The following is a 15,362-nucleotide window of genomic DNA, read 5'->3' on the forward strand; positions in this document are numbered from 1 at the left end:
GACACCAACTCAGTTTACAGCTGAGCTGGCAGGTGGACCCGCCTAAAGACAGTCCTGGCTTTGTAGTACAATGTGTTGTGCATACTGGGACCATTGGAGTCACAGCGACAACAAACTGCGAATCCCAAAAACAAGATAGATGCTGCCTAAAACGGAGCAACTGTCTTGCAGTATCATAGGCTCCAGAACGCTCACGTTTCCGAAGTATATGCGTGAGTAGCTGTATTTTTGTGTGCAGTTTTATACAGCGCGAACTCGACCCGCTTTAGATGAGCACCAGTTCCACTGCACACGGATACATTAAAAAAAAATGTTGACCCGTGGAGTTCAAGTGATTTGCCCAGAATAACAGGATGCTTGAGCCTCCAGCCATACTCGAACCTGCCTCTCCAGCTTGAAGGGCGGCCACTCTAGCCGTTAGATTGTCTCCCTGCAATCTGGCAGTGTTCTTTGTACTCAGGTACTTGTAGTTCCTCATGCATAAAGTGTTAACCAGAATTGCGTGTCCCAGAACGCAAAGCAAATACATAAATTAACTGGGTGAGGTATTCTAGGAAACTTGGAAGCTCTTTGTGGCATGGGGCCACTTGACATCTATGCAGATTCTCAACTATGAATCGAGGCATACTTCTCAGCAAGAAAGTGTGGCCAGCTATACCCGAACAGACCGGGGGAAACCGAGAAGAAAATGTACATTTAATGATAGAAAAGTGACTCCAATCACTAAACGAGACCGCTGCCGTTTGGGACACATCTGTTTATAAATCCATGACTAAAAGTCCCAGAATGTCAAGAATAAAAAAAGTTTGGCCTGGATGAACAACTCATACTGGGGACCTTAAGCATTCTGTGGCACATAGGAGCCAACCACAAGGGGAGACTAGCGAGCTCTCAACTATCAAGAGTGAGAAAAAGGACATGAGAGAGTGGTCCACATGTATCATTCATTTTACCAGTCACAAGCGGCTCAATTTTGGCCGTTTGCAACCGGTAAAATGCCTTCTGGTATGTATGAATTCCAATTTTTCGATTCTATAACATGTTACCGAATTGCAATTTGGAATTGCGAATACACACCGTTTCGGTATTCGGAAGGGGCGTATTTAGGACGTCCCTTTCTAATACCAAATCGGAGTGGTATATAGGAATGCTTTGTGTCTGAAATGCGGTCATAAAATATTTGCATTTTACCACATACTCCACGTAGGTGGTAACCCATGGGAAGGGTACAAATGTTTTTTAAGAATAGGCAGGATCAATGCCTGCTTTAAAAGAAAAGGGAAAAGAAAACTTTTCATTTTTCTTTTGTAAACATAACCAGTTTTTCTTTAAGGAAAACAGGCTGCATTTACAAAAAAATGATGACTTTATTTAAAAGCCATCACAGACATGGGTGTCTGCTGACCCCAGCAGGCCATCATCCTTGTGATTTTAGCGATTCTTAACGGGTCGCAAATTGGGACCTGCCTCCTTAATATTAATGAGGTCTGTCAATTTGCGACCCATTAGGAAACGCCAAATGAAACTCATGGAGTTTCATACATTATGAATATAGATTACCTTAATTGCGATTCGCAGAAAATCGCAATTAGGTAATCGCTATTTGAACTGTTGATACATGTGGTCCAGTGTAAGTCCAACAACTGAGAGGGACGACGGTGAGAATATAACATCAACAAGAGAAATTGTATAGCACTTTCTTTCCATTGCATCAAAAGCAGAGGGCCAACGTCAGTCATTTTTTATGCAGGGACGTCATTTTTTTCTCCCTCAGACTTTGTGCCAGTGGTAAAGAGAGACAGAAAGGCGGAAAATGTGAGAAAGATGGAAAAACAACGAGCAAGGGAGAAAGCCGAGCTGAAACAAGCATTGGTAAATGCAATAGGTATTGCCTACATATGATTTTTCTTGTTGTAAGTTTTAGCTTGGAAAGAAGTTGTATAATATAAGTTAATGAATCTCTTTAAAGTTATTATTACTTGTTTATTGAGAAAGGCAGCACATTGTGCAGTAACTGGTAGTAATATAAAACGGGGCGATTAGGTAAAGGGCAGAGGATTTAACTAAAATGAAATGCAGCCCACAACATTCTCCAAATAAAAATGTGAGGAACATGTTTTAGTACAGTTGTGATTTAGGGGGTGGAAAGGGGCATCGTAGAAACTACAAGAAGGTGAATTAAAAGACGCCAGAAAAAATAAAAAACGATACATCTTACAAGCACACTTGAAATGCATGCTGAGACGAAGAAATTAAATTAAAGTGTCGGACAAACCAAAAAGTGTAGTCAAAGAGCACGCAAATCGCATGCAGTCCTAATGAAATATCTACACCGTCTGTGTAGTTGTTGACTAATACAGAGTGAAGGCATACAAACAGAGGGCGATAAGTTGAAGTGCAGAGAACAAGTAAACAATCGTATGCAGTTATATGTTATATGTTTGACTGAATGCACCTGCCCTGCAAATTCACACCAAAAGACCACAACAGTAGTGTGAGTCGTTTTATCCGGTGTCTCCGAATAAGTGTCTCCAGTCCATGCAGTTCATGCTAAGGCCTTCTACAGATCAGTTTATGGCATTCTGTTTACTTATGTGGCATTTTTATAAGGCCAGGCAACAGAGTGCGCCCTCTAAGATGGCCCAGACTTCTGATCCAAGTCCAGATTTCTCACTTTTGAGCTCTATCCACACAGTTATTATGGACTTCTTCATAGGCAGTGTGAAACTTGGATTTCAGTACAGGATTTGCAGAGGTTTCACAAATCACATTGCAGGTGCCCATCTGTGGGACTGGAACAGCAGAGCATTAGTATAACTGTGCACGGGGTCAGCAGCGAAACAGCATGGAGCATTGCGGGTTAGATAAAGATGCATTGATAGAGCTGTGTTTCCTCAGTACTAGGACTCCGAGAACCTCTGCGCTTTGGGATTGAGGAACCTGTGTAGAGTTGTGCATGTGTCTTTGTATGGCCCAATGTCGGAATTGTAATGGATTTTGCCAGTGAACTATGAATAGGGCCAAGTGTTGAAATAGTTGGAACAATAATTACAGCTAGGTGTATGGCCCATAAAATGTCATCCATATACGACCTGGAGCAGGTTAAGGCACATTGACAGAGTTATATAGCTCTCAGCTGTTAAAAAGATCTGCCAATAAACCAGCAAAGAGTCTACAAAGAAGAGACACCTATAGAGATATAAAGCACTTGCAAAATAGCAATATGATAATAATAAAATTATAATAGCCTAATGGAAATAACTGGCAGTGTGCAGGCTGCCATACAATTTACTGTGTTTAACAACAACAAGGCGTATGGGAAAAGGCTTCGTAACTAATGTAAAGATGAGAGAAAGAGCAAGGAAGGCATATGAGAAAGAGAGGTGGGAGGTAGAGAGGAGAGACTAAGAGAAATATGAGCTTGAAAGTGAGAGGTAAAGGGGAGAGAGGCCGGGATGCAGAGGACAATGGCAGGAGAGGCTTTTATGATAAAAAGGATTGACATGCAAATGAGAGATGAGCAGCATGGAAACATGGCGGCGGCCGGCTGAGCCGCGGCAGTACTCCGCCTAGGGGCTCCTGCAGGATCTGTAAACGGGGTGACCCTCTGTGAAGGCAGAGGAAAGGGGAAGGTGAAAGGGCGCATGAGAGGGAAATGTACGGTTTCTGGTAAAAAAGATATTAATAAGATTGTTTCTTTTCCTAAAACTGAGCCTAAAAATAAGCTTCCCTCTCCTAAAGCAGATCCTGGCGATTTGAGGGCAGCAATTTCTGTTAGCGTCGGAGAGGAGGGCTCAGGCAGAGAAGGCAGAATTCCTCATACTATCTCTAAATTTAATACTGCTACTGACACTACTCATGGTATTGACAAAATAAAGCTGTCAACATATCTAACCGGTCAGGTTAAGGCAAAGCGTTCTTACACCCCTAAGCCAGCAAAAAATAAATCAAAGAATTTTGTTACCACCTCGAAAATAACCCCATGATTGCGTTCCTACTTTAAAGTGGTCCCTCAAGTAGTGCTGTTGGCAAATAACTCCTGCTCACCCCTACAGAACCAGGAGGTAGGGGATATTATACCAGAACTACAGATGGCCGCTAAACAAGTGGAAGGACTTTCCTTAGAGGAAATGGCAGGAATGAATAGCCCCACTTCTGATTTCCTTTTGGAGGACGTTGAGGGCCTAAATGAAACTAGCACTTCCGCCACTGCCAAACCCTATGATGACAGCACCATTGTGAATAATAACTTTGCTAATAATGACAAGTGCAAGAAAGATAAGCCCTGTAACTTGGATCAATTGCTCTCCCCTACGCTAGGAGGAGCAGGTCAATTGTACCCAGTAGTTCACCAAGCGGCTATTAATTTGGAGCAATCTGTGCCCTCTCTGGTTCTGTTCACGCCGCTGGCACCCCCATTACCTCTAGCTCCACCGAGAGTAGCATCTGGTCTTAGTCTACAGTCAGTTCTCCAAGAAGCCGGTTCAACATCTTCTACCAGTGGTAGGGGAGATTCCAGTTCACCATATGATACTACTCAGGCCCTGAATTCGGATCTGGTTTCCACACTGCAGGCCTATTTTCAGGCAATGTTTACAACCCTGGCTACAGACATTAAAAAGGGATTTGATACTTCTGCATCTAATCAAGCCGATATTCGATGCTATTGTCAGTCCTTGGACAGTAAACTTGGTGCTCTCACCACCAGGACAGAAACTCTTGAAGATTCCGTTACAGAAGTTAACATCAATCTAAGTGCTACAAAAGCAGAACTAAGGAACCTTAGACAAGAGAATCTTAGCCTGTCTGAAAGGATGGGAACTTTGGAAAATCATGCCCGGAGGAATAATCTTCGAATTCTGAATATTCCGGAGGATAAAGAGGGTTCTGACATTAAACAATTCATTGTCTCTCTCTTGAAAGAGGCATTACGGTTAGATATGTCGGAACAAGAAATAGCTATGGATATTCAGCGCGTTCATAGAGAGCCATTTCGAAGGAACCCCCAGAGAACAAAACCTAGGAAAGTTTTGGTTAATTTTCTCACATACTCTCTTAAAGAGACTATTCTGAATATAGCGCTGAAACAGAAGGTGGTAAATGCTAGGGGATTCAATTTTCAGATTAGATCGGACCTTTCTAGAATCACGCTTGATAGACAATGGGAGCTTGGAAAAAGGTTGGAAGCTTTCAGGAGTCAAGGGGCCGTTGCCCAGTTGGTTTTTCCAGCAGCATTAAGAGTAATGTATAAGAATACTATGCATAACTTAAGATCAGTACAGGCTGCTGATGACTTCCTGCTGAGTATGGGCAGGGGGCCAGAATCTGCTACGTAGTTTTTTGGTCCCTTTTCTTTTTTGTATCTGTCTTTGTAGTAGTCTCCCTGCCTCACAGTTTTCCGTTGAACTCACAATGGGCTTTATAAAGAAGTCAATTTAGCCTCGGTTAAAAAGACTGGGTAGAAGGCTCAAATTTGCATTTAGATACGTTGAAGAAATATGAGTTCCATAGTATTGAGTAAAAAGGTGATGGGAAGGTGTTTAAAAAGTGTTTTTAAAAAAAAAAGAAGAAGGGTGAGAAAAAAAAAAAAAAAGGAGGAGGAGAAAAAAAAAATACATAAATATATATCTGTAGATATTTTGTTAGCATAATCCAGTTAAACTGGGTGATAAGTACTACATTCACTCGCGGGTCTGATTCTAGGTAATCATATTATCCACATCTCACTTAATCTCATTTAGGTCTTTCTCCTTCTCTGCCTATTTTTTTCCCTTCTTTTTCCCTTCTTTTTCCCCCAAATCTGGTTCATGGATAGTCGTGGCAGGGGAACACAGCGGAGTGCTATCTTTCTGGGAATCCAGATAGATAGAGTGGGGGTTTCCCGTGGGTGGGGGGCATGGGGGGGAGGGGGGTTAGGGGGGAGTAAAAAAACAAAAATTGTCCTCTTAAACGTCCTTCACAGTACTTTCTAGAAAGAAATGACAGGAGACAGCTTATATATAGTTTATCCCATGGAGTTTGGCAGAATTGGCTTGTGGTTTTTATTATTTTTCTTTCCCATTGTAATGCATAACCTAAGCATAATCTCCTGGAACACTAATGGTCTTCGGACTTCCCCTAGAAGAAATTATATTATGCAATATCTACGAGATTCGGCTGCTCAAGTATTAGTGCTCCAGGAGACACATTTGGCAGAAACGGAAATTCAAAACTTGTTGAGTAAGAACAGATGGATAGATTTTGGGGTTGTTTCATCACAAACCTCACATATTAGGGGGGTGGCCATTCTTTTTAAAAAATCTATCAGGGCTAGGCTAGTCTCTAAACAGGTAGACCCTTATGGTAGATGGGCAATAGTTTCTGTCATTATTTTGGGTTCACCATTCACGATAGTAGGTTACTATGGCCCAAACCAAGACGATCCATCAGTATTGGTCACACTTTTTTCGCAATTATATCTATTTTCAGAGCCGGTCATCTTAGCAGGCGATTTTAATATAGTCCTAGATCCAATATTAGATAAATCACCTACTAACAGGGCTATAACTCTTTCTAAGACTAGGATGTTTCTGCTAAACAATATGAAAGCATTGAGTTATATCGACATATGGAGGACACTACATGGGTCCCAAAAGGGGGTCACATTTAAAAATTACAAATTTCACCACCAGTCTCGGATTGACTTCATCCTGATTAATCACACTTTAGGTAAATACGTAAAATCAGCGTCTCATCTACCCTTTCATCTCTCAGACCATGCAGCCATCTTGCTTGACCTTGAGGTTCCATCTAGGCCCTCGCTAAGAAACTGGTCTTTCGATAGATCAATACTTGTCTCTCCTGACATCTCAGAGGCATTAAATCAGGAAGTCAAATCCTTCTGGGAGTTTAACCAGGGGTCCGCTCAACCTGGGATAGCTTGGGACGCATCTAAAGCTACTTTAAGGGGATATCTAATCAATATATCAGCATACAAAAACAAGGCCTATAGGGATACAGTAGCCTCTATAGAACTGGAGATAGCAAAACTTCAAGAAGAGATTGACACGAACCCAGTATCAACAGGATCTCCATCAGCTCAGATGCAGGATAAATTAACAGTCCTAAAAGGAGATCTCTCTTCAGTTTTGAGTGCCCGGGTCTTAGAGAGATGGGAGGCAAGTAAATTGGCCCATTTTGAATATGGGGAAGGTGCCGGCAAGCTCCTTGCCTGGAAGTCAAAGACTGATAAGGTTCGAAACAATATCAGTGCCATCAGTAAAGATGGAGTATTACACTCTACAGATGAGGGAATTAGTAGCGCTTTTAGAAGCTTCTTTAGTGAGATATATCAAGAAGATAATAATGTACAACCCACCCAAGCAAGGGATTGGTTATCTCGGATTATTCTTCCGGTTCTAGATTCAGAACAAATGGAAATCTTAGATGGCCCTATTACACCGGAGGAAGTTAGTTCCGCTATCCTGAAAAGCAAAAAAGGTAAAGCAGCAGGACCAGATGGGTTACCCTCTGAAATATATAAAGTAATATGTCCATCTATTGTTCCCCAATTAACAAATTTGTTTAATAGTATCCTACTAGAAGGTGCCTTACCTCCTGCTTCTTGGGATAGGGCCTCTATAACTCTGATACTAAAGCCGGGCAAACCTGCGACTAACTGTGGGTCATATAGGCCAATCTCAATTCTCAGCACGGACTATAAAATCTTTGCAGCCGTGCTTGCGAATAGATTGAGTGGTATAGCAAATAACATCTTGCATATCGATCAGAAGGGCTTTGTAAAAGGGAGGCAATTGTATGAACTGACTTATGACCTCATTGGCGCAATAGATATGGCTACTTCAGCATCACTTCCTTTAGCAGTTTTTACTCTTGATGCTACCAAAGCCTTTGACAGGGTACACTGGGTGTATTTAGAAGAAGTATTAAAAAAGATCAACTTGGGAGACAATTTTAGACGAGCAGTAAAACTATTATACAAAAACCCTTCTGCTTCACTATTGGTTAACGGGGAACTTACTGAGCCTTTCGGCATTACACGAGGAACCCGTCAGGGGTGTCCCCTCTCACACCTTCTGTTTGATTTATATATCGAGCCTTTCGCCCAATAAATACGGGATAATATTAATATAAAACCTTTTATCTTTGAGGGATGGGAGCGGAAAGTCGCACTATATGCGGATGATGTCCTTATTTTTTCATCAGACTTGAGTTCAGCATTCCCTACTGTTATATCTATTGCAAAAGAGTTTGGGGCAATATCCGGTTACGAAGTGAATGCATCCAAAACCGACATCATGGTTTGGAATCATCCTGCACCGGTTCTAGGGTTACAGCCTAGTTTCACCCTTAGGTATCTCGGGTTAAATATCTATACGGATATTAATAAGATCGCCTCTCTAAATTTTGCGCAGGTGGCGAAGGAAGCTCGAAGATCGTTGAGATTATGGTCAGCTCTGCCTATTTCCCTGATAGGTAGATCCAATCTGGTTAAAATGACCATCTTACCCAAGATTATGTTTTTGTTTAATACCATCCCTCTTTTTTTGGATCCATTTTTGATTGCCAAACTCCAAACTGAATTAAATAGATTTATTTGGAACAGTCGTACGCCCAGGTTATCTTGGAAGAAGATAAGACGGCGTCGAGAAAAAGGGGGCCTTGCAGCACCGGACCTCCAGTTATATGGTTGGGCTTTCCAACTTTCTCACATTAGGATGCTTTTAAAGACCCCTAATAATGTAGGGAGCGGAAAATTATTCGTTGCACTTCTTAAGGGGGAAAAAATTGGGCAGATGAACTTCTTGTTAAAATTTGGGGATCCTAAGTACTTCAAGAAGGTCAAGTTAAAGGTTTTGAAGGATCTTGCCAGAACATGGGCTAATCTAAGACGTACACTCAAACTAGACTTTTATTTTAGTCGGGCCCCATTATGGGACTCACCAGGCGCACCGTCTTGGCTTTTGGACAGCCTAGCACTCCCACTTAGAGTGGCCGGGCTCTCATTTTGGGGGGACCTGTTTGATGATGGAGTTTTACTCTCATGGGATACCCTGAGCTCAACAATAGGAACTCGTTTTTCTCGCTTTAAATACCTACAAATCCAGAGTTGGTCCCAAGCTTAAAGTCAAGGCAAGGGTAGGTTCAAATTAGGTGCTGACAACAATCTAGTCACATATCTGATGGACAAGCCTCCCTTTAAAACAGAGATAACATTCTGGTACAACCTTATACTAGACGAGATCGACGGCGAATTCCTGCTCCCCCACTCCCTCTGGGAAACACATATCACTAACTCCGACGTCGAGGGCTTGTGGTTCAAATCATTTAAGATTCTGGGGGGGATTGTGAAACCATCCTGGCTCCGTCGCAACCACTTGTTTACACTCCATAGAGCGTACTACTCTCCACTACGTTTATCAAAGTTCCCCAATAATGCTCAGGTTGCATGCTCTAGATGTGGTCTCGTAGCAGCATCAGATATACATATGTTCTTTGAGTGTCCATATATAACATCATTTTGGAAAGATATCTGTGCTTCCCTCTCATCAGCAATAGGTTTATGAGTTAGTCCTTGCCCTACCTTAGTTTTCTTTGGTATTATACCTGAGCTTGAAGGCATAAGTAAAAAACTGGTCTTCTACAGCTGCTTATTGGCTAGAAGAGAAATTTGTAAACGGTGGAAAGACAAGACACCTCCTCTTTTCACCGACTGGCGTGCAGCTATGTTACAGATGTCCAAACTAGATATGGCTAGAGTAGGTAACCAACACAAGAGGAGATTTTGGCTACTTTTGAATTGGTAAACATAGGCCAGAACATCATGGTTTTTTTTTTTTTCCCATGTCCTATGATTGTGCTGCTTGGAAGGATCATCTTTCTTGTTCCCCTTTGGCTATACATACCCTATTCAAACAACTTTGGTTATGATATGGGTTTTATATAGCAGTTCGCCAACCCTGTCGGTGCCATCAGATGAGGATAATGTTGTGATGCGTGGCATTGCGGGATACTCCGGTTGGTACCATCTAAATCCCCCCCAGTAAACCTGGGTCAGTGTCTCATTCATCTCCTATTTCTCTTCGTCACTATATGGTCACCAAGGGCGAATATGAGGACACAAAAAAAGAAAAAAAAAAAAAAAAAAAGAGAGATGAGCAGCATATAATAAGTCAGATCAGAGACATTTCAGGATGAGTGATAACAGGTGGGATTAAAATTAAATGGCTGAAAAGTGGCCACAAAGTAGAGAGAGTTACCCATAGCAAAGTATCAAGAAGAAAGAGACACCATAAAGGAAAAAAATGAGACTGTGACGAGAGGAGTGACATTTAATGGAGTACATATAGATGACAGTGAAAGAGCTCCGAGGGGTCAAGGAACAGTGGAGTGGAAAGGCAGAGATACAGAACACTGGACTGGCATAAAGAGAAAGCGCAGTGAAATAACAATGAAAGAGTAAATAGAAGGGAAAGAGAGAGAATAGAGGTGTGCCAATGGGGAGTGAATCTAGTCAAGTATCAGTAAAATACCAGTGGCATGACAAACAACAGTAAGAAAGGCAAGTGATTTGGCACAGTGAAAGAGCAGCCTGGAGCGTCAAAAAATATAAAGGCAACAGCAGGCTAGTGGGAGAGAATAGAGAGTGCTCGAAAACACCATAGAAATGAGATTGAGATTAAAAGGTACATAAAGACATTAAAGAGATGAGATCAAAGGGAATGAAAGCATAGAGGATAAACTGAAAGAGTTCAGAGAAGAGAGTATGTATGTGAATCATGCCAGTCCTTTCTAAAATGACAATTGAAAAAAACAACTATGGACTGTATTTTTTCCAGGGTCACAACCCTAAGAAGCTGAAATCTTATTGAGATGTAAACAATTCTACACACTAGATTTGTAGGTGATGCAGGCTCGGTTTGTTGCCCTACATTTACCTCATAGGGACCAAGGAGAGATGGATTACCACAACCGCATCCAAAGCACAGTGCCAACTCACCTTGTAAGCTTTGATATTTTTTTATACGAGGGCCCTCTTCCAAACTAACTGGCACATGCATCAACGTAGGCTTTTGCGATTCCTAAATAGCGATTTTTAAGGAATCGCTATTTAGGAATCGCAAAAGCCTATGCATGTAGGAATCGCTTTAAAAATAGCGATTCCCCAAACATTCCTTAATTGCTACTCGCAAATTGCAAGTCGCAATTAAGGAATGCTGTGCCAATTATTCCTATAAGAATGAATTGGAGATTGCATGAGCAATTTGCGAGTACCAGTAGGTACTCGCAAATTGCTTATTGTTAGAACCGGGAGTCTCTGGTTGGCAGAGGTAAGTACCTTAGCCCAAGTAGGGACCCCTGGTTCTGGTCAGGGCGACGGAATAACCCTCTGAGATAACCCCTGCTCACCCTCTAGGTAGCATGGCGCGAGCAGTCTAGGCTAAACAGAGGCAATGTGGATAACATTTGCACTTAACACAACAATAATCCCCAATCCACCACAAACTGAGACCACACAGGTAAGTATATTTTATAAAAATATATAGCTTTATCTAGTTTCAGCATGTAAATGAAGCAGTTGCATGATAATCACTTCTGTAGACAACTTAGCATTTTATCTTAAAGGTTGCACTTAATTTCTAGGATGGTACTTGTAAATAGGCAGTTCCTGTCATTTAAAACAATAGTCTCAGGTTCCAAACAAAAATAGTCTCTAGTCTCTCAGATCAGGAGTCTAAAAATAATGCTCCTGATTCCTATTCATTCCACTCTCCAAAACGAGCATTAAAAAGCAGTGCCAAAGCGAAGTTATCCACCACCAACCTTCGTAGGCGCTTAGCCCCCCAAGCGCGGCAAGCGCGCCTCCCCCGGTATCCGGGGGACTTCTTTTCTGCGGTGTGGGGGCTTCCGCCCGCTCTCGACAATCCAACGAGCGGCGGGGGATGCAGCACCTCGGGGGACGACAGGCCCGAGGCGGGGAACGCACGCAGACTCACTCCCTCGGCGAGGACGGGTCAGCCAGCTGCTCCGGCGGTCGGCTCCTCGCTGGGGGGGTAATCCGGTCGCGATTCCCTCGGCGGCTTCCAGGCTGCTCCACGCTGCGGCCAATCAGGTCGCGGCCCTCTGGTCGAGCCCCTTCAGTGCCCGGGAATCAGCCAATGGCAGAGCGGCTCCCGGGGCAGGCTGGCAGTGACGCTCCGCTACTTCGGCCAATCACGGCCCACTACAGTTGATGACGCTGCGCCGCACGGGCCAATCCCGTCGCGGCGTTAGTGAGGGGGCTCGGCTCCCTCCACCAATGGGAGCACGGCGCCTTCGTTCTTTGGCGCTTCAGCTCCCCTTCGCTAGGAAATCCACGGAGGGTGTTTTCTGGCCCCGGGCCGCGTCGGTGATTTGGCGGCAAGGTTCCCTTGGGTCCTGGGATCGCTGCAGGACGTCTCTGTGGCCCCCCCAATCAGCAGGAGGGGAAGAATCCTCGTTAAAGGACCACACCACGGTCTCTCCTCGCTCCTGGAATCTGTGCCGATGAGCACAGCGAGCTCCAGACAGCTGGCAATTGGGACCCACGAGTTGGGGCCGCTCCCCACGCGATCTTTCTGTAGTTTATGGCAAAGCTTCAGGAACCTTTAGCCCTGGGTTCGAAGCAGGAGGCCAGCTCTTCTCAGGCCCTTGGAGATTCAAGTTGCAGACACAGCACACAGCAAAGTCTTGGCAGTTTCAAATAGGCAGGGTCACAGCACACAGCAAAGCCCCTTTCTTCTCCTCAGCTTCCAGGTAGACAGTAGAACAGGTCCCTTCTTGGTTGCAGAATTTCAGAATCTAACTTCTGTAGTCAGGGGTCCTTTCCTTATACCCCTCAATGTCTTTGAAGTCCTTTGAAGTCTTTGTGCATGGAGGCCCTTGGTCCAGTCTAAACCAGTTCTGGGGGTTGCGGAGCACTGAGGGGTCTCTGGTTTTCTTCTTCCTGTCAGCTTCAGGGCCAGGGGTGTCAGTTGACCACCAGGAGGGAGCTAGCAGGGGGAGGCAGACCAGCACAGCCCAGCACTTATCAGGCATTCCTTCCTCCCACCTCCCAGGCAGGCAGATGTGCCCTTTCATCCCCGGGATGGCTCCGACCCTCTCCTCTGGGGCTCTGCAGCCCCCCCTGTCACATCCAGACCAGGCAGGCATTCCACAAACCCAGGCACACAGAAAGGTTTAGACAAGAGAACAGCCACTTTCTAAAAGTGCTATTCTCCAACACAGGATTTAAAAACACCCTTCACTAAAAGATGTGTCATTAAATTCTGAGTTCAGGGATATCTTTCACGTATGTCCCATCTTGTTCCTATCGGAAGATAGGCTGGTATCACATGGGCCCAGCCTCCTCCATGTTACTCTATGGAGCAAGATAGCCTTACAGCAGTGAGCACATAAGATGGCTGCAGCCCACTACCAGAGCATGTGACCTGCACTAGTACATGCTCTACCTTATCCATACACTGCACCCTGCCCAGGGGGGTACCTTGAGCCTTCCATAGGGGTGACTGATGTGCACAGACAGGGAAGGGTTAGGCCTAGCCAGTGGGGACACTGGCCAGGCTGACATGGCAGTCACTGACTGCACACAGGCTCTGCGCTGGCAGGCCTGAGTCACCATTTTAAAGCTACTCATGTGGGTGGCGCAATCTGCGCTGCAGGCCCACTAGTAGCATCTGTCATCACCAGCCCTGGCACACACAGTGCACTTTACTAGGGACTTCGTGGTGATACAAATATGCCAATCAGGTATATTCAATCAATATCACAATTTACAGAGGGAGCACTTACACTCTGACACTGATCAGCAGTGGCAGAGTGTCCAAAGCATCTAAATCAGCAAAAACGAAATCCAGCACAGCATCAAAACACATGAGTCAGAGGCAAAAAGATGGGGGAAGAACCACGCCAAAAGGTGTCAGGTCTAACACGTGTCCCCTCCAGCTGAAAGTGGGGAGAACTACCCAACCTCTTGGGAGTCCTCATCACTAAGGTGGAAGAATCTGGACAGACCGTCAGCATTGGCGTGTTCTGTACCAGGGCGGTGCTCCACCGTAAAGTCCATCCCCTGTAGGGAAATGGACCACCTCAACAATTTTGGATTCTCACCCCTCATCTGCATTAACCATCTGAGGGGCCTGTGGTCGGTCTGAACACGGAAGTGAGTCCCAAACAGGTAGGGCCTCAGCTTCTTCAGAGCCCAGACCACAGCGAAAGCTTCTCTTTCAATGGCACTCCATTTCTGTTCCCTGGGGATTAGCCTCCGGCTAATGAAAGCCACAGGTTGGTCTCCTCCCTCATCATTGATCTGTGAGAGTACTGCTCCCACGCCTTGCTCTGAAGCGTCAGTTTGCACAATGAACTCACTGGAAAAGTCAGGTGCCTTAAGCACCGGTGCTGTGCACATGGCAGTTTTGAGGGTGTCAAAAGCAGTTTGACAGGCCTCAGTCCAATTCACTTTCCTAGGCCGATTCCTAGATGTCAGCTCTGTCAAAGGGGCCACAATGGTGCCATAGCCTTTGACAAACCGTCTGTAATACCCAGTGAGACCGAGAAAGGCTCTCACCTCAGTCTGGGTCTTGGGGGGTTCCCAAGCCAGAATGGTATCAATTTTTGCCCGTAGGGGCGCCACCTTGCCGCTCCCCACCTGGTGTCCCAAGTACACCACAGATCCCTGCCCTATCTGGCATTTACTGGCCTTGATAGTGAGCCTGCCTTCTGCAGAGCCTTCAACACTTCAGTGAGGTGTTGCAGGTGTTCCTCCCAAGTGGAGCTGAACACCGCAATGTCATCCAGGTAGGCTGCGCTGAATTGCTCCAGCCCTGCCAGTACCTGGTTGACCAATCTCTGAAATGTGGCGGGGGCATTTTTCAACCCAAAGGGCATGACACGAAACTGGAAGTGTCCTTCTGGTGTTGAAAATGCTGACCTCTCCTTTGCCCCGTCAGTTAAGGCAATCTGCCAGTACCCTGAAGTCAAATCAAAAGTACTCAGGTACTGGGCAGCTCCCAACCGATCCACCAGCTCATCAGCTCTGGGGATGGGGTGCGCGTCAGTCTTGGTGACCGCATTGAGCCCACGGTAGTCCACGCAGAACCGAAGTTCTGGGGTGCCACTGGGGGTAGCAGCTTTCTTAGGCACTAAGACCACTGGGCTAGCCCAGGGGCTGCTGGAGGGCTCAATAACCCCAAGCGCCAACATCTTGGAAACTTCTTCCTTGATGCTAGCTCTGACCTTGTCAGCCACCCTGTAAAACTTCTGTTTCACAGGCAGGCTGTCTCCAGTGTCCACGTCGTGGACGCACCACTTGGTGACACCTGGGGTCAGGGAGAACAGTGGGGCGA

This window comes from Lissotriton helveticus, chromosome 5_1 (assembly GCF_964261635.1).
Source record: "Lissotriton helveticus chromosome 5_1, aLisHel1.1, whole genome shotgun sequence".
NCBI classification, from domain to species: Eukaryota; Metazoa; Chordata; class Amphibia; order Caudata; family Salamandridae; genus Lissotriton; species Lissotriton helveticus.